Here is a 22,579-nt window from a genome sequence, read left to right as displayed (position 1 = left end):
AGCTCCGATGTAAATTATAGGGATATACGATTATGGCACCTTAGATTGTGGAAAGACACGGAGTACAGTGTGTGATTAATATAAAGAGAAACGGACACTCAATGAGAAGAACGAATAGCAGTCCTTGGCTCCTACTTAACCAACAGCATGCCATTTTCAGTCTTGATTTCCTGCTTTACAGTATGAGTTATGGTGAATGGGGTGAGTGTGACAATGATTGCATCCATATGTTTAACTTGTGGCTGTGATTCATAGCTAACATGGCTATACAAATCAAATAGAGTAATAGATGCATAAGAAGCCTGTAAACTAGAGAGTAATTCACGTACTGCTCATAAACAGGTGTTCACTGTCATTAAGCAATGAACTGTTTGATTAGCTGAATAAAACAAATTCAGAAAAAATTTTTAAATAGGTTTTGGTTTTGAGTTGGGGCTATTTGGGATTTTGAGGATATGAAATTTGGCTGGAAAAAGTGGATGGGAGAATAGATAAGAATAAAAAATGCAGTTATAGAATAGTTTCCTGATTTCTATTAAAAAGAAATGCCTTGTTTGAAAGGAACATACCCTTCTGTTTCCCAACATGGTGAAGGGATGTGTCTCAGCCCTACCCTTGGGCACTAAGCAGCTGTAAAGCCTGAGAACACAGCAGTGGCCATGTTAAAATACAACATATCTGACTTTGAACCCTTGAGAGAAGGACAGTGTGTGAGGAAAGTTCCACATTCACCCCAAATGTCTGCCTGGCTCTATTTCCAAACCACAGAGAAGATAAATATAGCCTGATGGACAGCCATAGTATTGCTTTGTCAAAAAAACGGAGATAGGAGTTCAGAACTGATGAACCAGCTGGAATTTGTTAGACAGGGTACCATAAAAGATAACTTCACAGAGAAAGAGCTCAGAAAAATCTGTATTCAAATCGCCTTCAGTCTTCGGTTGAAAATAAAGCTGGCATATATACACACACATGAATCTTGCCTGAAAACAGCTACCAGCAGCCCCTGAATAAAAGGGGATTCAGAAGGATGAACTTAGCTGAGACAAGTTAGAATTCTGACCCAGAAAAGTCTAATGACCTCTGGGAACACATCGATTGAGACCCAAGAAAGACCATACCTTAGGAATAAGGGTAAGTTAGTCCTTGGGGGGAAATTAGGCTCCTCAGGAGACATTTGGAAAATGTCTGGACACATTTGGGGGTTGTCAAAACTTGGAGGAGGCTACTGGCAAGAAACATGTAGAGGCCTGGGATGCAGATAAACATTTTGTAATGAACAGGACAGCCCTTAAAATGAAGACTCTTCCAGTCCAAAACGCCATAGGTCTGGAAGATGCTTTCTGGAGTCTGAGAAACGCTGCTGTAAGAGAAGCCTTACTCTAGACACATCCAACAAAGTCACAAAACTCAAAGACTCCTAGCAATATGTCATCCCTAATTTCCTCTACAAAATAAAAATGCTAGACGTGTGAGGACACAGGAAACTGTGACCCAGTCAATCACAAAGTGTCAATAGAAACTCCCTGGGCTCAAGAACTGTGAGAAATGTGATGTGATGTGAAGTCACCCAGTCTATGATATTTTATTACGGCAGCCCGATCTGAGACACGGACCGTAACTTATTTCCACATCAAAAACACACACACACACACACCCTCTTTTAATGGAGGTGCGTATGGGAGCCCAAGAATGCTCAAAGCCTCATGAGATGAAGGAAATCTTCCCGTTAACAGTCTTCATTTTCTCCAGAGCAGCACGTGGCAAAAATCATTCTCAAGATGAGAAGATGAATCTCTCTGATACAAGTGTCAGGCAGGACTCATCGAACCCACTCACAGGCACTAAGGTCTAACCCCAGCGCTGCTCAGGAGCATGTTATTTGGCGGGAAGGAGAAGAGAAGTCAGCCGTGTAGAGGGGACCGTCTCTTACTCCTCCCTGCCTGCTCTTTAAAACCATCTCGAGATAGGGCAAATTGTTCAATAGGTCAACCGAAATTCCCAACTCCTTGCCTGCTGGGCTGAGCATGGAGGTGACGACATCACGAAGCACCTGCTCAGTCTTTAGGAATTCCTTAATTCCTCCATGAAAAGGAGTTCATATTCCCCCCAATAGCCTTATTTATTCCTTCCTACAGATGAGCTTATTTAGGCAAATTAATCCACTAATCTATTGATGGGATTTCTCCAAGCCCCAACCTCCTCCCTGCCCCCAAACACCCCCAAACACCCCAAAACACCCCAAAACCACAAAACAAAATTCAAGGTTGCAACTTTACAGTAATCATCGATACATCTTGTGAAAGTACCTTAGAAATAGACTTCAAATTTTACTGCTCTCACTTGTATATAGCATTAGTAATGAAAATTGAATTTTAAAGTGGCATGATGATTTTATAATGTAATAATCATGATAAAACATCATAGACCTACATATATAAATTTATACATATATAAATATGCATACATTTACTTTTATAAAACTACTCTAAAATAGACACATTTTCTTCAGAGCAAATGTGTGAAATTAACACTTAGACTAGGTGACTTACTGCATTCACTGTAATTCAGTAACAGGAGTCTACACAAGAGCATGGCCACAGGGCGGCATTATTATTTTCTGTCAAATTCCTACAGGTACTTGAGGACAAATAGTACAGTATTTTATTTCATAGTCTTCTATTTTATTTACTATTCTTCTATTTTATCTTCTCATTACAATTTCTTGTCCTCACCCCTGGTATACAGACATTCCCAGGCCAGGGGTCAGATCTGAGCCATGGCCATGACAGCATAAGATCCTTAACCGCTAGGCCACCAGGGAACTCCAGTACCCTTCTACTTTAAACACAGACTGAGTAGAAACATGTAGGGACGATCATCTGGTGGTAAAGCATTTCTTGCCGAGGTCGGACATAACGAGGGTTTTAGGAGGCTGGTAGGAGAGAACAGGCAGATGTGCCTCACCCCTGACGGGACTGGTTCCCAGAAAGAAGAGAACCTAGACGACGCATCCATTGCCCCTTCTGCCTTATGAGGACTCTGAAAAGACCGAAGTTTGTGAAGGAGAAAGAGAGCCCTCATCAGACACTGAATCCCTCTTTTTTTTTTTTAGGGCCACATCTGCAGCATACGGAAGTTCCCAGACTAGAGTCTGAATCAGAGCTACAGCTGCTGGCCTACACCACAGCCCCACAGCACCAGCAACCCAGGATCCCAGCCGCATCTGTGACCTATGTCTCAGCTTGCAGCAACGCCGGATCCTTAACCCACTGAGCAAGGCCAGGGAACAAATCTGTATCCTTACGGAGACGACGTCACGTCCTTAACCTGCTGAGCCACAGTGGGAACTCCTGAATCTCGCATCTCAATCTCAGTCGTCTTAGCCTCCAGAACTATAAGAAATAAAGTTCTGTTGTCTATAAGCCACTCAGGTTACAGTATTTTGCTACAGCAACCTGAGTAGATTAAGACTAAATCCCAGGTTCCAAATAGGACGGCCTGGATGAGATGTGTGTTTGGGGAGTTTTATGAGCATCTGCTTTGTGTGTGTGCATGTGTGGTACCTTCAGTAGATCTGAATTTTTTTGACTGATGCCCAAGATACATGCGCACCACTGTCGCCGCTGCCTATAAGACTACACCGTAACAATACTGGTTTTAAACAGTCTGACACAGGAATGGGTGAATTTCCATTCACCATCTTTTGATCCCTTCCCCTCCACACAGCTGGAGCCCGTCAGCTCTTTCGCTGGCCAGCTGTCTGCCTAGTCATCGCACATACTGACTGGGGGCCAGCAACTAAGAGCCAAGGAGGAAGAACAACAGTCACATCTCAAGGACACTTTGGATACATTTGTCATTGTCTACCAATTAAGAGATTTCTTTTTTTTAAAAAAAGCATTATTCTGAATTAAGAAACTTTTCCTGGTCAAACATCATTCCCATCCAGCAATCCTTTGACTTGAATTTGCTTGAATAAAACTATCAGACCAGTCATTTTAAAAGCAAATGCCTTTGCAAGGAGTGGTAAAATGTCACTCTCTAAATTATTAATAACACGACAAACTATTCATTTCTTTTAGAGAGTGGGTTAATGCATGGTTTTGGAGCCAAGTACCTAAACTCATATTTTCCCTTCTACACACAAAATTTTTTAAATATGTTTTTTATTATTAAATCTAAATGCTTTTTAAATTTTTGTGATATGCTTTAAACTATTCATTTCTAGTATTGAATTATTTTATTATTTTCTTGTAGTCTGAAGAAGCAGTACGTTTTGTTGGGCTACAACTTAAAATCCTCTGTGTCTCATTTTTCATTAATTACTTAACAGTTTAAGTTCCATACTAACCAAACATTCTAATATAAAACTTTTATGTCTTTTTTATTATTTAGAAATTTACCCTTCCTTGCTCCAGCAACTTTTCTTTGTGTTCAAGCCTTTGATATAAACAAGGAAGACTATAAATAATTTATTTTTAAAATAATAAATAGTATGTTAAACATTTTCTCCTAGAGTTAAGCTTAAGAACAACAAATAGGATGAAAAAGTTAAGCCAAATGGAATAATTTCAGAAAATTATATTTTATCTATGATAAGCTTTTCCTAGTCATATGGTGAGAATATTTGTCCCTATTCCGTTGAATTTATGTGTTTTTTTTTTTTTTTTTAGCCAGTGAAATGCCACTTCCAGTCAGAAGCATTTTTAAGTACATGGGTAAGACTATACATTTTTCTTCTCCTAGGAATCATGATGTTCCTTGTGGAAAGTCCAAAGGCCTGGGTTCCAGAGGGTGAACAGTTATTTACGGTAACCCCCACTTTCCACTCCTAACCCTATTTGAACATGCAATGTGAGCAAAATTTTATCCTTCATGATTTTAACCCACTGAGATTTTGATACTATTCATAGTTGTAGCATAAAATCAGCCATCTTTGTGAAGAATGCATTATTAAATTTAATAACATGGGTCTTTTGAAGAAAATAATTTCTTAAGCTGTTTCCATGTGCCCTTAAATTCCTTGACTAATCTTATATGCAGTTAATCATACATTTACCCAGAAAAGTCTATTCAGTACGTGCTTTGTATGCCAGGTATGCTTGTCCCTGGACTACGTGAGAGAGTCTAACAGGAAAAACACCCATGAAACTCCAAAGCTGTATAGCCTATTAGCTGAAGGAGGCAGACAATCAACAGTAAACCTAAAACATATTTTAAAATGATCTTGTGTGTCAGAAGTACCATATCAAAACTAGAGAAGTGTGAGAGCCAGTGTGATTAGATAGAAGTTAGAAATTAGGGGTAATTAGCAGGAGATGAGGTCAGAGAACGAGCATCATGCATTAGTAGGAACTATAATATACGATAGCACACGTATACGAGGTACAACCCCCCCCAAAAAAAGAAAATACATGTAATTGTAAGGACTTGGGCTTTAATTATGAGTAATCCGAACTAGCATTGTAAGCTTTATAAGTTTTACATTTACCCAACTTCTCAATTATAAAAGATCACCCTAGATTGTATTCAAAGTAGACTCAAGTGAGGTTGGGTGGTGGAAGACTAAACTTCTAGTAAGAGAATTGGTTAAAGATAGTGGTATTCTGCACAGATTCTTTTTTTTTTTTTTTTTTTTTGGCTGTACCAGCAGCATGTGGAAGCTCCCACAGTTGAACATGCACCACCATGGCCCTAACTCAAGCCACAGCAGTGACAATGCTGGGTCCTTAACCCACTGGGCCACAAGGGAACTCCTCTGCATAGATTTTGAAGAGAGAGTAAAACTATTTGTTATAGATTAATATTGTGTGATATTAAAAGAAGAGATTCTTTTGCATGGATTATTTAAGTTTCCATTCTGCATGAGGCTCATGTGGTTAAGAAAAAAATTCCAATAGTACACTGCACACCAGTTATTACTTCTAGATGGATTAAGCATTTCAATGTAAAAGATAAAACTATGTATTTATTTCAGAGAGAACAAAGCAAAATATCTTCATGGTTTATGGTTGGATAAAATGTCTGAAATATTAAAACATCAAATATTAAGGATATATTTGAAGATTCAATTGAATTAAAATTGGAAGACTATATATTTCTCAAAAAACAGTGTGAGAGTAAAATAAGATCTGTAAAATGTAGTGTATAAAATACACTGAGGAACTAGTCAGTAAAAGGAATAAATTTCAGTAACAGAGGCAAAGGTAATTAAAGAGAAATTTTACAGAAGTAACATCACAAGCGGCCAACAGACATAAGAAAAGATGCCCCACACCACTTGTGAACAGTGATACAAATTTAAATAAAATTGTGATAGCCTTACACATTCAATTGATTGGTAAAGTCTGATGATGCCAAAGCTTGTTAAGAATATGGGGTAATTGCAAACAGACCCACACCAAGACACATCATAATAAAAATGGCAAAAGTTAGTGATAAAGAGAGGATCCTAAAGGCAGCAAGAGAAAAACAGAATGTTACCTACAAGGGAACCCCCATAAGAATATCAGCTGATTTCTCTACAGAAACACTACAGGCCAGGAGGGAATGGCAAGAGATATTTAAAGTGCTCAAAGGAAAAAATATGCAACCTAGAATACTCTATCCAGCAAGAATATCATTTAAAATAGAAGGGGAAATAAAAATTTTTCCCAACAAACAAAAACTTAAAGAATACAGCAACACAAAACCCAGGTTAAAGGAAATATTGAAAGGGCTTCTCTAAACCAAAAAGAAAGGAAGGAAAGGGAAGAAAAAAGAAAAGAAAAAAAAAAGAAGAAGAAGAAGAAGAGGAAGAACTAGGACTGAGGAAACTGCAATCAGAGAGAAGTCACTCAAATAAGCCAGCATACAGATTTAATCATGAACATGCTTCAAACAAAATAAAATTAAAAAGAAAAAAATAAAAAAGAGTCATCAAAACCATAAAATGTGGGCAAGGGATGTCAGGAGGTAAATAACCCTTTTTGTTTATATGTATGTCTCTCTTCTTAATTTTAATATAGTAATGAAGTGTTTGAACTTACAGGACCATCAGGCTAAAACACACATTTATGGGAAGGGGTTAGCATACTTAAAAAACAGGGCAATCACAAGCCAAAACCAAATATTGCATTTGCAAAAAATGAAAAAAAAAACCACTCAAGCAGATAATAACAGGAGACCATCCAACCAAAAAAAAAAAAAAAATGGAGAACCATAGAATCAACTGGAACACAAGGTTCAAATGGCAATAAATAATCATCTATCAATTATCACCTTAAATGTCAATGGACTGAATGCCCCAATCAAAAGACACAGAGTGGCTGAGTGGATAAAAAGGCAAAAACCTTCAATATGCTGCCTACAAGAAACTCACCTTAGGACAAAAGATACATATAGATTGAAAGTGAAAGGGTGGGGAAAAATATTTCACGCCAATAGACATGACAGAAAAGCAGGAGTTGCAACGCTCATATCAGACAAAATAGACTTTAAAACAAAAGGCATAAAGAAAGACAAAGAAGGACACTATTTAATGATTAAGGGATCCATCCAAGGAGAGGATGTTACTATTGTCAACATATATGCCCCAAATACAGGAGCACCCAGATACACACAACAAATATTAACAGACATAAAGGGAGATATTGATGAGAAGACAATCATAGTAGGAGACCTAAATACCCCCCTCACATCAATGGACAGATCCTCTAGACAGAAAACCAATAAAGCAACAGAGATCCTAAAGGAAACAATAGAAAAGTTAGACTTAATTGATATCTTCAGGACACTACATCCAAAAAAAGCAGAATACACATTCTTCTCAAATGCTCATGGAACATTCTCAAGAATCGACCACATATTGGGACACAAAGCGAATCTCAATAAATTTAGGAGCGTAGAAATTATCTCAAGTATCTTCTCTGACCACAATGCCATGAAATTAGAAATCAACCATGGGAAAAGCAAAGAGAAAAAACCTACTCCATGGAGACTAAACAACATGCTACTAAAAAACCAATGGGTCAATGAGGAAATCAAGAAGGAAATTAAAAACTACCTTGAAACAAATGATAATGAAGACACAACCTCTCAAAATCTATGGGATGCTGCAAAAGCAGTGCTCAGAGGGAAATTTATAGCAATCCAGGCCTTTCTCAAAAAAGAAGAAAGATCCCAAATTGACAACTTAACCCTCCACCTAAACGAATTAGAAAAAGAAGAACAAAAAAGTCCTAAAGTCAGCAGAAGGAAGGAAATTATAAAAATCAAAGAAGAAATCAATAAAATAGAGACTCAAAAAACAATAGAGAAAATTAATAAAACCAAGAGCTGGTTCTTTGAAAAGGTGAACAAAATTGACAAAGCCCTGGCCAGACTCACTAAAAAGAGGAGAGAAAGAACCCAAATAACCAAAATTATAAATGAAAAAGGAGAAATCACAACGGATACAGCAGAAATACACAAAACCATAAGAGAATACTATGAACAACTGTATGGCAACAAGTTTGACAATCTGGAAGAAATGGACAATTTTCTAGAATCTTACACCCTGCCAAAACTGAATCAAGCAGAAACAGACCAACTGAACAGACCCATCACTAGAAATGAAATTGAAGAGGTCATAAAATCACTCCCTACAAATAAAAGTCCAGGACCAGATGGCTTCACAGGTGAATTTTATCAAACATATAAAGAGGAATTGGTACCCATCCTCCTTAAACTCTTTCAAAAGGTTGAAGAAGAAGGAATACTCCCAAAGACATTCTATGAGGCCACCATCACCCTCATTCCAAAACCAGACAGAGATACCACCAAAAAAGAAAACTATCGGCCAATATCATTGATGAATATAGATGCAAAAATTCTCAACAAAATCTTAGCCAACCAAATCCAACAACATATCAAAAAAATTATACACCATGACCAGGTTGGGTTCATCCCAGGTTCACAAGGATGGTTCAACATACACAAATCAATCAGCATCATACACCACATTAACAAAAAAAAGGTCAAAAATCATATGATCAACTCAATAGATGCAGAAAAAGCATTTGACAAAGTTCAACATCCATTCATGATCAAGACCCTCGCCAAAGTGGGTATAGAGGGAACATTCCTGAATATCATCAAAGCCATTTATGAGAAACCCACAGCAAATATAATACTCAATGGGGAAAAACTGAAAGCCTTCTCACTCAAATCTGGAACAAGACAGGGATGCCCACTCTCACCACTGCTCTTCAACATAGTTTTGGAAGTCTTAGCCACAGCAATTAGACAAACAAAAGAAATCAAAGGCATCCATATAGGAAGAGAAGAGATCAAACTGTCACTGTATGCAGATGATATGATACTATACCTAGAAAACCCTAAGGACTCAACCCCAAAACTCCTTGAACTGATTAATAAATTCAGCAAAGTGGCAGGATATAAGATTAACATTCAGAAGTCAGTTGCATTTCTGTATACCAGCAATGAAACATTAGAAAAGGAATACAAAAAAATGATACCTTTTAAAATTGTACCTCACAAAATCAAATACCTCGGAATACACCTGACCAAAGAGGTAAAGGACCTATATGCCGAGAACTATAAAACTTTAATCAAAGAAATCAAAGAAGATGTAAAGAAATGGAAAGATAGTCCATGTTCCTGGATTGGAAAAATCAATATTGTGAAAATGGCCATCCTACCCAAAGCAATCTACAGATTCAATGCAATCCCTATCAAATTACCCATGACATTGTTCACAGAACTAGAACAAACAATCCAAACATTTATATGGAACCACAAAAGACCCAGAATCGCCAAAGCAATCCTGAGAAACAAAAACCAAGCAGGAGGCATAACTCTCCCAGACTTCAAGAAATACTACAAAGCCACAGTCATCAAAACAGTGTGGTACTGGTATCAAAACAGACAGACAGACCAATGGAACAGAATAGAGAATCCGGAAATAAACCCTGACACCTATGGTCAATTAATCTTTGACAAGGGAGGCAGGAACATCAAATGGGAAAAGGAAAGTCTATTCAGAAAGCATTGCTGGGAAACCTGGACAGCTGTATGCAAAGCAACGAAACTAGAACACACCCTCACACCATGCACAAAAATAAACTCAAAATGGCTGAAAGACTTAAATATACGACAGGACACCATCAAACTCCTAGAAGAAAACATAGGCAAAACACTCTCTGACATCAACATCATGAATATTTTCTCAGGTCAGTCTCCCAAAGCAATAGAAATTAGAGCAAAAATAAACCCATGGGACCTCATCAAACTGAAAAGCTTTTGCACAGCAAAGGAAACCAAAAAGAAAACAAAAAGACAACCTTCAGAATGGGAGAAAATAGTTTCAAATGATGCAACTGACAAGGGCTTAATCTCTAGAATATATAAGCAACTTATACAACTCAACAGCAAAAAAACCAATCAATCAATGGAAAAATGGGCAAAAGACCTGAATAGACATTTCTCCAAGGAAGATATACAGATGGCCAACAAACACATGAAGAAATGCTCAACATCACTGGTTATAAGAGAAATGCAAATCAAAACTACCATGAGATACCACCTCACACCAGTCAGAATGGCCATCATTAATAAATCCACAAATAACAAGTGATGGAGGGGCTGTGGAGAAAAGGGAACCCTCCTGCACTGCTGGTGGGAATGTAAACTGGTACAGCCACAATGGAGAACAGTTTGGAGATACCTTAGAAATCTATACATAGAACTTCCATATGACCCTGCAATCCCACTCTTGGGCATCTATCCGGACAAAGCTCTACTTAAAAGAGACACATGCACCCGCATGTTCATTGCAGCCCTATTCACAATAGCCAGGACATGGAAACAATCCAAATGTCCATCGCCAGATGATTAGATTCAGAAGAGGTGGTATACATACACAATGGAATGCTACTCAGCCATAAAAAAGAATGACATAATGCCATCTACAGCAACATGGACGGAACTAGAGAATCTCATCCTGAGTGAAATGAGCCAGAAAGACAAAGACAAACACCATATGATATCTCTTATAACTGGAATCTAATATCCAGCACAAATGAACATCTCCTCAGAAAAGAAAATCATGGACTTGGAGAAAAGACTTGTGGCTGCCTGATGGGAGGGGGAGGGAGTGGGAGGGATCGGGAGCTTGGGCTTATCAGACACAACCTAGAATAGATTTATAAGGAGATCCTGCTGAATAGCATTGAGAACTATGTCTAGATACTCATGTCGCAACAGAAGAAAGGGTGGGGGAAAAAAACTGTAACTGCAATGTATATATCTAAGGATGACCTGACCCCCTTGCTGTACAGTGGGAAAATAATAATAAAAAAAAAAGAATATGGGGTAATTGGACCTCTCATGATCTGCTGATAAGAAGTTCAACTTAAAATATTTTGGCCTCATCTAGTAAATATTCTGTGATGATAACTGCGTGCCTACCTAGTTTTATACCTAGAGCCATGTTCCCCAGCAGCAGCACTGTTGGCATTTTTGGCCAGATACTTTTTTCTTGCAGTGGTTAAGAGCATTTCTGGTACCCTGTACCTTCTAGATGCCACTAGTAACTCCTACCCCCAAATTAGAACAACCGCAAAGTTTCTGTACATAATTGCTGAATGTCCCCTGGTTTTAGAGGAAGCATAATCATTGGAGTCAAGAATCACTAACCTAGAGAACCTCTTACACGGCACCTGGTTACATGCAAAATATGATTATAGATGCTTTTCTATGAGAGAAAAAAGAAAAACTGGCAAGTTATCAGAATGGCCATCAAAAGTAGCTTTCTTCCTAGTTCTATCGAGATAGAACTGACATATGTTGCTGTATAAGTTTCACATAAAGAGCATAACGGTTTGACTTACAATTTGAAATGATTACTACAGCAAGTCTCATTATCATCAGGTAATTACCCATTCCACCTTGATCATCTTGAGTGTGTCAGTCAGAAATCTCATCTCCCCCAGTAAATGCAGGGACCCATTTCAAGGAGAGCACCTCCCACCACCATCCCTGGAGCCCAGCACTCGCATCGACCTTGGCTTTGTACACTTGCTCTTACGTCATGGAAGTTCTGTTACATTGACGTCCCATGGTATCGACCAGGAACCAATGTTACTGAACTAATTTTCAATCAACTAAGTATATCAAGCATATGCCATCTAGGACCTTGGGAAAGTGCAGTATTGTACATTCTACACGTTCTGCTGCTGCATTTTTGTCCTTGGGCTAACACTTAGACTTCACCGCCATATACATTATACCGGGATCCCAGACTGAAAGTTAGCTGGATGACAGATACAATCATTTGATGTTTAAGAGGTCTCATCTTGAAACGGACTTCAGTATTCTTCACAGGGATACCTTTCTAGATATGAGAATGGGGGCAAAAGGAAGATTAAATGAGATGAGGGAAATAGGCATTCCTTGCAAGATAAGTCTCAGGCATGATCACTAAAATATATTGAGCAACCCGAGGCTAGGTCTTTCACATAAGTGAAAGAGAATGTCTCCTCTGACCATGCAGTTTTAAAAGATTAGTGGGTTAATACCCAACAACTCAAATTGGAGATGCGTACTAATTCTCAATTATTTTCCTAATATAACTCAGATTTTCTAAGTCTGCCTTGAGATTTTCATTTAAAAATCTGAGGCTTTTATTTATTTTTAATTTGGGGGGTAGTGATTATTTCTCTACTATCATGTTTTTCCTTTAGTTCTCTGGAAACATCTAGAGCAGATTATCACATCACTTGTCATAGCCCTGGGTTAAGGATCCAGCGATGCAGATGCAGCGAGCTGAGGTGTAGGTCACAGATGCAGCTCAAATTCTGTGCTGCTGTTACTGTCACTGTGGGTAGGTCGGCAGCTGCAGCTTGGATTTGACCCCTAGCTTGGGAACTTCCATATGCTGCAAGTGTGACCCTAAAAAGCAAAAAAAGAGAAGGCAGGCAGGCAGGCACGCAGAGAAAGAGAAGAAAGAGAAGAAAGAGAAGAAAGAGAAGAAAGAAAGAAAGAAAGAAAGAAAGAAAGAAAGAAAGAAAGAAAGAAAGAAAGAAAGAAAGAAACGAAGGAAGGAAGGAAGGAAGGAAGGAAGGAAGGAAGGAAGAAAGAAAGAAAGAAAGAAAGAAAGAAAGAAAGAAAGAAAGAAAGAGGGAAGGAGGGAGGGAGGGAGGGAGGAAGAAAGAAGAAAGATAACACTTGTCTCTCCCTTTCCTCAGGCTATCAGTTGATCAGTTGACCCAATTTACATGGAAGGCTTAAGCAAAGGATGCCGGCAAAGAGTTTGCGAGAGAAAGGCAAGAAGTAAATAGGAATGTCTGAGAGATGATGGTTTACGGCAGACATGATACAAATCTATACACTTAATAATAGATCAGATATATTATAAGAGTTATATGAGTGGATACACTGAATGCATTTTATGAATAAACAGTTGGTTTTCTTCAAGAAATTACTGACTACTGTATTCTCTTAACTTTTAAGAAATTATTCGTTATAACCTCCTAGAAATGTAGGGGAAAAAAATCCTCTGACTTGCTTAAATTTTTTTAAATTATATATATATATATATAATTATATATATAATTTTTATATATTATTAAATTATATATATATATATAATTTATATAATTTTTTTTTCACTTTGCCTGCAAAATGGCAAAGTTCCCAGGCAAGGGATCAAACCTGAGCCACAGAAGGGTCAACACTGGATCCTCAACCCACTGAGCCACTAGGAAACTTTGATTTGCTTCATTTAAGAATGTGAAGCTGAAGTGGTCTAAGATAAATTTTATAATCTAATAACCACACATAACTATGCATTGCATTTAGAAAAACAGTTTGGATTTCAAATTTTGAAAGTATTTTCAAGTTGTTCATGTCCGTAAATGGCTACACAGGAACATCATGAAACGGACGTGCAATGGTTAACAGGACTCAGCTGAGTTTTTTACTTTTCTCTTAAACACTAAGAGCTCTGGCAGTTAATACACAGGACTGACTTTCCGGTTAAGGCTGTATCTCACACAAAATACTGCCCCATGCCTCAGACCCCAGAGTCTCCCAGTGAAGAAATATGGGTTGGACATGAAGCAGTGAGCAAATAAGCAAGCATTTCTTTCCCTTCCAAGGATAAACAGTTGGGTGTCACTTAATGGAAGTTATTAAACTTACTAAAACTTTTTAAGAAAAATGATGAAGTCTGATTTTCAAATAGAAACTTCAAACATTTGTATGAAAAATATGCTGCAGCCATTCTAGTGTGGGCAGTGTATGATGTATGCAAGCGTATCAGCTGACTGCATAGAGGCAGGATATAACAATACTACTACTACTACTAATAATAAAAGAGCAACAACTTTTATTTTAATAATTTGAATTGTCTTCTGTTTCAGTTCCTAATAAAAGACTGCCAGGCAATACTGTATGGTCATAACTCCATGAGTTGTATATATAAAAATTACAATTGATTACCTATATGATAATTTTAATATATTCAGGCAAGAGTATAAAAAATCCATTTATCAGGTAATACTTTATTTTTCCTAATAATGTACTGATCAAGAGTTCATTTCTGATTTTAATGGACAATCATATTGACTGAGGTTTCCTATTATAGAATCGGATATTTGAAATCACAGAGCATGCAAAAAGGATCCTTAAAAATCACCAACCTATATGAGCAACGATCTCTTCGCATCTACACTGCCATGTTGCCAAAAAATAAAATTCTCAGTTGGATGAGTTTGACAAATTTATACAGTGGTATTGTATAGTCACAACAAAATTCAAAATGTATTTTGTATTACCCCTGGAAGTTATCTTTTGCCCTTTTGCAACCCCCTTCTCCTCCCACCCCAGGGCTTCCTCTATTTGCCTTCTTACAAAGTCATGTCAACAGAGTCATTCACTCCACAGTCTTTTGCTCCTGGCTTAGGTCACTTTGCCCAATTCTACAGAGCTTCACCTCTGCTGTGTCTTAATATCTATCCCTAGTTTCTTTTGCATTTTTAAAACTATTACATTGCATGACCCTCCCACTTTGGGTTCTCTCACTGATGGCTATTTAGATTGTTTGCAACGTCTACTACTTTGAACAAAGCTGCTATGAACATTTACATAACAAAATGTTTTCATTTCTCTTGCATAAATACCTAGGAGTGGAATTGCTGAGATGTATGTAACTGTATGTTTAATTTTACAAAAAACTGACAAACTGCTTCCCAAAGAAGCTGAGCCATTTTGCATGCCCACCAGAATAGAAGATCTCTCTATTTTAATAAATCGAGCAGCAACTGCTACTCTCACTCTTTTTTGTTTCTTTTTTTGCTTTTTAGGGCCTCACCGGCAGCATTTGGGAAGCCACTGAGCAAGGCCAGGGATCCTCAATGGATACCGGTCATTGGTTTTATTACCACGAAGCCACAATGGCAACTCCATCTGTCACTTTAATTTTAGAAATTCCAAAGGGTAGAGTTATTGTATTTCATTATTTTTTAAATTTTCATTTTATAATGAGTAATGTCATTATAACATCTTTTCATGTGATTAATTTTCTATCCATATTTCTTTTATAAAATGAGTTTAAACTTTTCACTCATCCAAAAAACTTGGCTTTATTATGATGTAAATTGCTTTGTGTATTTTATATATAAGATCTTTATCAGAATTTGTTGTGTGCTTTCTGCCAGGTTTATATGTCTTTTTATCTCCTTAGTAGAGCTCTACGAAGCACTAAAGTTTTTAATTTTCATGAAGTATGATTTATTTCATTTTATTCTTGGTTAGCAGGTTTTAGCTCCTCCAGGAAAGTACTGCTTCACTTCTCCAAGGTTTATTTTTTCTATAATTTTATTTAAGAAATTGAAAATTTTTAGCCTTATAGTTAGTTCTCTGGTGAATGTCAAGATAAGTGCTGTGTATAGTGTAAGAAAGAGTGCAAAGGTTCACTTATTTGCACACAAATGCAAATTTATTGCAAAGAGTCTCTTTATCCATTGATTTATCCTTGCACTTTTGTTTCAGTTACATGTACTATATGGAGGTGGGATTATTTCTGAAATCCATAATCTGTCTCATCGATCTTTATGTCCATTTATAGAAATATCACCCTCTTAAGTCGTATTTTACCCTAAATGCAAATGGTGTTATATTATTATTTGACATTCTATCAAATATTAAAAGTTGACATTTTAGTGCAGAAGAATTCAGCTTTGAGTGCAGCTTTGATTGAGATCATTATACCACAAAATTACAATGTAACTTACACTTACTTTTGAATGGTCTCTTTTAGTTACATCAGTAACCAGGAAATGTTTTAATGATATGGTTTCTAAAAGAAAGTTTATATAGTCAGTACACATAGTTCAGACAATTATAAAAATTCTTCATCTTCAAAACATGTAGCAATCTTTAGAAAATATTTCTCTTGGGTTGTACTTTTTAAAAATTTCCAAACTGCAAACAATTGTTCAGACAATTATAAAAATTCTTCATCTTCAAAACATGTAGCAATCTTTAGAAAATATTTCTCTTGGGTTGTACTTTTTAAAAATTTCCAAACTGCAAACAATAAGACTATTTTCTTAATGAATACATTTACAACTCTCTATTTTTTCAAATTGTATTTAGTGATGTAAACACTATTTTTCAAGGTTTACTTAGACTAAAGGTGTTCGAGTGGCCAAATTTTTCTCTTACACACTTTTCCTTTCTTCTACTTCTTATATTCTTCATCATGCTCTGTCGGAATCAAACATGATTTATGACACTTTCATTGCACATGATTTCAGAGTGGATCTTCTGGTGAGTTTTTGAGATGACAGAGTTGACATAATAATTGGACAGTTTTATTAGGAGATAATTTATATGTGGAAAAATGCACCTGTTCTAAGTGTGTAATTTAATGATTCTAGTAAACTTGTTGAGTTGGGCAGTCATCAAAACAATCCAGATTTCAAGCATTTCCATCACTGAACTTCCCCTTCTACTGACTCGCAATCCAGCTCCACTACCACCCCTGTACCAGAGTAACCACAGATCTGCTTTCTGTCTCTTTAAATTTTGTTTTTACATAGTTCATAAAATGTAATCGCACAAGCTGTAGTTGTCTTTTTTCCTTTAGCATCTTTTTTTAATCCTTTTAATGGCTGGATTATAATCAAATGGACACATCTTTAATCTAGTTTTCAGAATACAAAGAATATTGAAATAAGACGTTTTCTTTTTTTTCTTTCTTTTTTTTTTTTTTTTTTTTGTCTTTCTGTCTTTTTCTAGGGCTGCACCCACGGCATATGGAGGTTCCCAGGCTAGGGGTCTAATGGGAGCTGCAGCCGCCAGCCTACGCCACAGCAACGCCACAGCAACGCCACAGAAACACAGGATCCGAGCGGCGTCTGCAACCTACACCATAGATAGCTCACAGCAATGTGGGATCTTTAACCCACTGAGTGAGGTCAGGGATCGAACCCACAACCTCATGGTTCCTAGTCAGATTTGCTAACCACTGTGCCAAGACGGGAACTCCCTGAAATAAGGCATTTTCTTCAATGAGCTGTGCTTAAAAACAATGAGCTAAGAAGTAAATTATGGTGTTGAACGCCAGCCTATCAAAATCCCAGAAAGCATTACATTTATCATGTAATCAAATCAAATAATTGTTTATTATATAATCTTATATACATTGATTTTTAGTTTAAACTTTATAAACATTTTAGCTAAAAAAAGCTATGAGCTTCTTCAAGTTACTCATTTAACTTCTATAATAACCCTCAATATTTTTATTAATCATTTACTTCCTTATCATTTAACACTATAAAATATTTAATGATTTTTCTGCAAAAAAATATTAACAACTATTTTAGTTTGTTTTTGTTATCCCCAATTTAAGCTCTAACTAAAGAAACTAAGCACCCATCACACCCAAGGGAAAATTATGCCTTATAAGCCTCTCAAACAAAGTTAAGACTTTCTGGTAATTAAAAGCATATAAATTAAAATAATGCAATATACGGAGAAAGCATACTACCTGATTTCAAGCTACAGTACAAATCTATAGTATAAAACAGTATGGTACTGTCATAAAAGCAAATACATAGACCAGTGGAACAGAACTGAGACCCCAGAAATAAATTCATGCATAGTCAGTCAATGAACATTTGACAAGGGAGCCAGTCCACTGCATTTCAGTCCATAAATCTGTGTAGCACCAGGGGAGTGGCAAACCACCAAGAAGAAGTGGTGAGCCATCTTTAACCAGAATCTCAAATCTTTCTCTCTCTCTCTCTTTTTTTTTTTTTTTTTTTTTTTTTTTTTTGCTATTTAGGTCCACACCAGGCTACGTGTGAATCAGAGCTACAGCTGCAGGCCTACACTACAGCCACAGCAATGTGGGATCCTCAATCCACTCAGCGAGGCCAGGGATCGAACCTGCATCCTCATGGATACTAGTCGGATTTGTTTCCTCTGCCACAATGAGAACTCTTCAAATCTTTTTAAACTGAGATATAGGTTACATGTAACATTGTATTAGCTTTAGGTATACAGCACAGTTATTTGATATACATATACATATTGCAGAATGATTAGCTAACATTTATCACCTCACATAACTACATTATTTATACCACAATTAGCTTAATATTTGTCTTTTTTCTGTTTATTCCACTTAGCCTACCCCCCTCAAATTTCATCCATGTTGCCACACATGGCAGGATTTTCTTATCTTTTATAGCTGAATAATATTCCATTGTACATATGCACCCCATTTTCTTTATCTCTTCATCCGTCAGTGAGCACATGTGTTCTTTCCATGTCTTGGCTGTTGCAAATAATACTGCAGTGAACATGGGAGTGTGGACGAGTTTTTGAGGTAGTGATGGAATTTTCTTTAGAGAAATACCCTGAGGGGAAATTGCCAAAGCAAATGGCTCTGAGTCCTTAAAACTGACTACGAGTCAAGAAAAGCATCTGAGTAAGTTCCTAACCTTGATATCAAAGCATGAGAGACAGTCCCTCTCCTTTTTGAAGGGCAGCAAATGCTATCCTGTTCAACAAATAGTCTTATGGGGTTTCAAATAGACACCACGTATCATGTTAGATGATGTTAGAAAGTCTCCCTCGTATCAATTTTTACCAATCCACTTACTTTGAGTTAAAATCCTCTACTGGGTGTTCTTTAGGTCAGGAAGGAGTTGTAAGTGTTTTTAAAGAGTGTAATAAATCCACCATCTAATTGGAACTTAAAATCCATTAAAATACATAAAACTTTAAATTCAGATGAAAAAATCAAGAATGGAGAGCTAAGTATAGAAAGGTTTCTTAATATGTGTCTTACATGCTGATTTTGAAAACAAAAAGGACAAATGTGCAAGGGAAAAATACTGCATCAAACGGTTATGAACTGGATGTTCCTTTCAGAATCTTTACAGGATGTTCACAAAAGGGAGCCGTGAGTGGATACTGCATAATTTCCTTCACGATCAGTTCAAACAAAAATGCAACGACACTACATGGTCACTCTCCCTTTCAACTTTCCTTTCTGGCATTGTCATAATTAGATTTTCAAGAAGCTTTTTCATTACTAAATGCTTTCTGGTTTAGGTAAATGAACTCAATCTTTTTACAAAGTTTCCAAACTTTAAAGTGAAGTATTCTCTGAAGAAAACACACTTACATGCAGTTCACGGGAGGTGAAAATAATTTATAAGGTCAAAGGTAGCAGAGTGTGAATTCCTTTAAGCTCTAAAATTCTGTAAAGTCTGATAGGATGCTTACAGAGACTCTTGTAATGGCAATTTCTTGTTACAGAGAAGAGGAAAAATTGGTCAGGTTTGTACACAGTCTAAGAGGCATCAGGTTTTATTCTTTTACTGCTGTGTTCAGTTTTCTCTAGATTATGGAGAAAAAAAATGAATCATAATTCATTTTCAAGGTTGCCAGAAGCCACTGATACTTCCAAATTGGTATTCATGTATTATTATATTTTACATCAGAAAACCTTAAAGAAACAATAAAGAAAATTAAATTGTAACAAAGACTCTTACTTCAGGGTAATCGCCACTGCAATGTGATTATTTTTTGCATCTGCTGTTTTTGACAATGTATTAATGAGGTCTTAAAAATCTTGTAATAACTTTTGTCAACTTAATAAATAAAATATTGATAGTAAATAGTAGCAAGATTGATTGAAAGGAAAAATAAAGTGACAAATAAAATCATGATATATTATCTATGATAGAAACATTAAATTTGTTGAAATAGATGTAATTTTAAATATTGAATTTTGGGGGGCAAAATCTAAAGAAATTAATACTTAAACTATGTAATAACATATGTACTTAACATTCCAAATGAATATTAAACTACAACTATCAGGAGGCCTACATGCAGTTAGACACAGCTATGATTACCATATATGTTGTGAAAAAAAATCAACAATGTTTTCCTTTCTATACTTTTCATGTAAAAAAGGGATAAAGGAGAACAGATACAGAAGTACATTTTGTTTGAGAATATTTTCAATCTTTCAAAATATTATTTAGTGTGATTTCTAATTCAAACTCTGAAAAGGGTAATTTATTTGACCCAGCCTACACACTAAGTTATTAAAGGTTTAATCTTTTCTGGTTTTGAGTCAATGATATAACCATCTCTCTCCTGCCTATATAACTGGAATATCATAATCTTTCTTTAAAAGTGTTTTCATCTCATGATAAATAATACCATCCTATTACTGAAAACCCAGGCACTATTTTCTTACATTCTGCTTATTAATGATATTAAATGATAGTATGATATTAATAGAGCAAAACGGATTTAAGATGATCCAAAAGGATTTTCAATCAGCTCGGACAGACAACAATTATAAAACTTATTTCTCGCTCATTATTACCATGATTAACATTTTTTAATAAATGCCAGATAAAACATATGGAACAGCTGAGGGAGCAATGACTTTCTGAACGGACCAGAGGCATAGCCCACTCATTTTTTTTCACCAATCATACTTTTAAAATAATTATATATATGAAATGATACTATGGAAGGAGGAAGACAGGACTGAAAAAAGATGTGTGCAGGTTACTGACACAGAGATGATGACTGGACGTCCCCCCATGTCGGTGTCCAGGCAAGTGACAGAGAGCAAAGCGCCTTGTAATTAATCATCACCGGACAACACTGCACCGCGGGGACACCCTCTTGAGCATCATGTGAAAATACAGGCATTGCACTGCATCCTAGTGATTTTGAATTTGGAAATAATTACTCACTCTGTCCCCTCCCATGTTGATTAGACTTGCTTCTCACTTATAAGACAGAACGAATTAAAATATATCCTCTAGCTTCCTTTTTCTCTCTTTTCCCCTTTCTCCCTCTCTCTTCCTCTCTCTGCAATATTTTATGAGTAAATAATGTGATGTCTTCACAAAAACCTGTATTTTCTAATTACTAACTTTCCTTAAAGAAGATATTGAACATTTCACTTCTGGTCATGAGGTAGTAACAGAAACTGTTCTGACGCCCCCACGGTAAATAACTAGAAAGATGGGCAAAAGTCTAGGCAACAATGGTATTCAGCCATCGCAAAAGACTCAGCACAGAGGCATGTTTTTGAAAGAAAGAAATCATGGCTGTGGACTCGGGGAGAGGGACAGGACACAGAGCCAGAGAGTTTTGCTGGATTGAGAAGAGAGCGCAGGGGTTGGGGAAACCAAAGAAGACTAGAAAGTGGGAGGGAACACTTTAGCACAAGGGCTTTAGAAAAATTCTATACAGAGATCCACTTGAGTCTCTGCCGAGATATCAACCTATGAGTTTGTCGTATGAAATTTCCAAAATGTCAGATAAAATGAACTTCCAGGTACAAAACAACTATCTAGGAGCTATAAGCCGAAAGAATTACCAAAAAGGGCCAGAAATCGGATATGCCAACAGCAAAGTGTAGAGACCTTGTTAAATGTAGGAGGTACTCAATACTCACAAGAAGGGTCTCGTCATAGGAATGGGGCTGAACTAGCCACAAAACAAATTATTTGTCCAACACAATTTTATAAAAATAAGCCTAAAACTGTGAAAATTCACGTGCAAATAATTTTAGCTGCCTATTAGTAAAAATTACAACTTTTGTGAAAAGAACACAACAAAATCAGGTATTTGGCAACAAAAACTTTATCCTTTTGGACAACAAATATATATATATTAGACAGGTGAGGAAGCAGAAACATATGACCCATAGCGAGGGGACAAGTCAGACAAGAGAAACAGAAATAATGGGATGAACAGAAAAGAAAGTTTAAAAGTTATAATCATGCACCAAGATTTATAAGAAGACATGTATAGAATGAATAGTTTAAAAATAGGCAAAAGTTTTCCAAAGATAAAAATATACTATCTGAAATGAACCATTCATTAAATTATCAATAATTTAATTTTTGGAGTTAGTTGTTCTAATAATTAAATTGGAGATCTAACAATAGAAACTATGAAATAAAATCACAGTAGGAAATAAAACTAAAATAAATACATACACAGGGACAAATCCTAAGTGGAATTTGGAACAAGAGTAAAT

Source organism: Sus scrofa, chromosome 10 (assembly GCF_000003025.6).
Source record: "Sus scrofa isolate TJ Tabasco breed Duroc chromosome 10, Sscrofa11.1, whole genome shotgun sequence".
NCBI lineage: Eukaryota > Metazoa > Chordata > Mammalia > Artiodactyla > Suidae > Sus > Sus scrofa.
Note: the sequence above shows the minus strand (reverse complement) of the source record.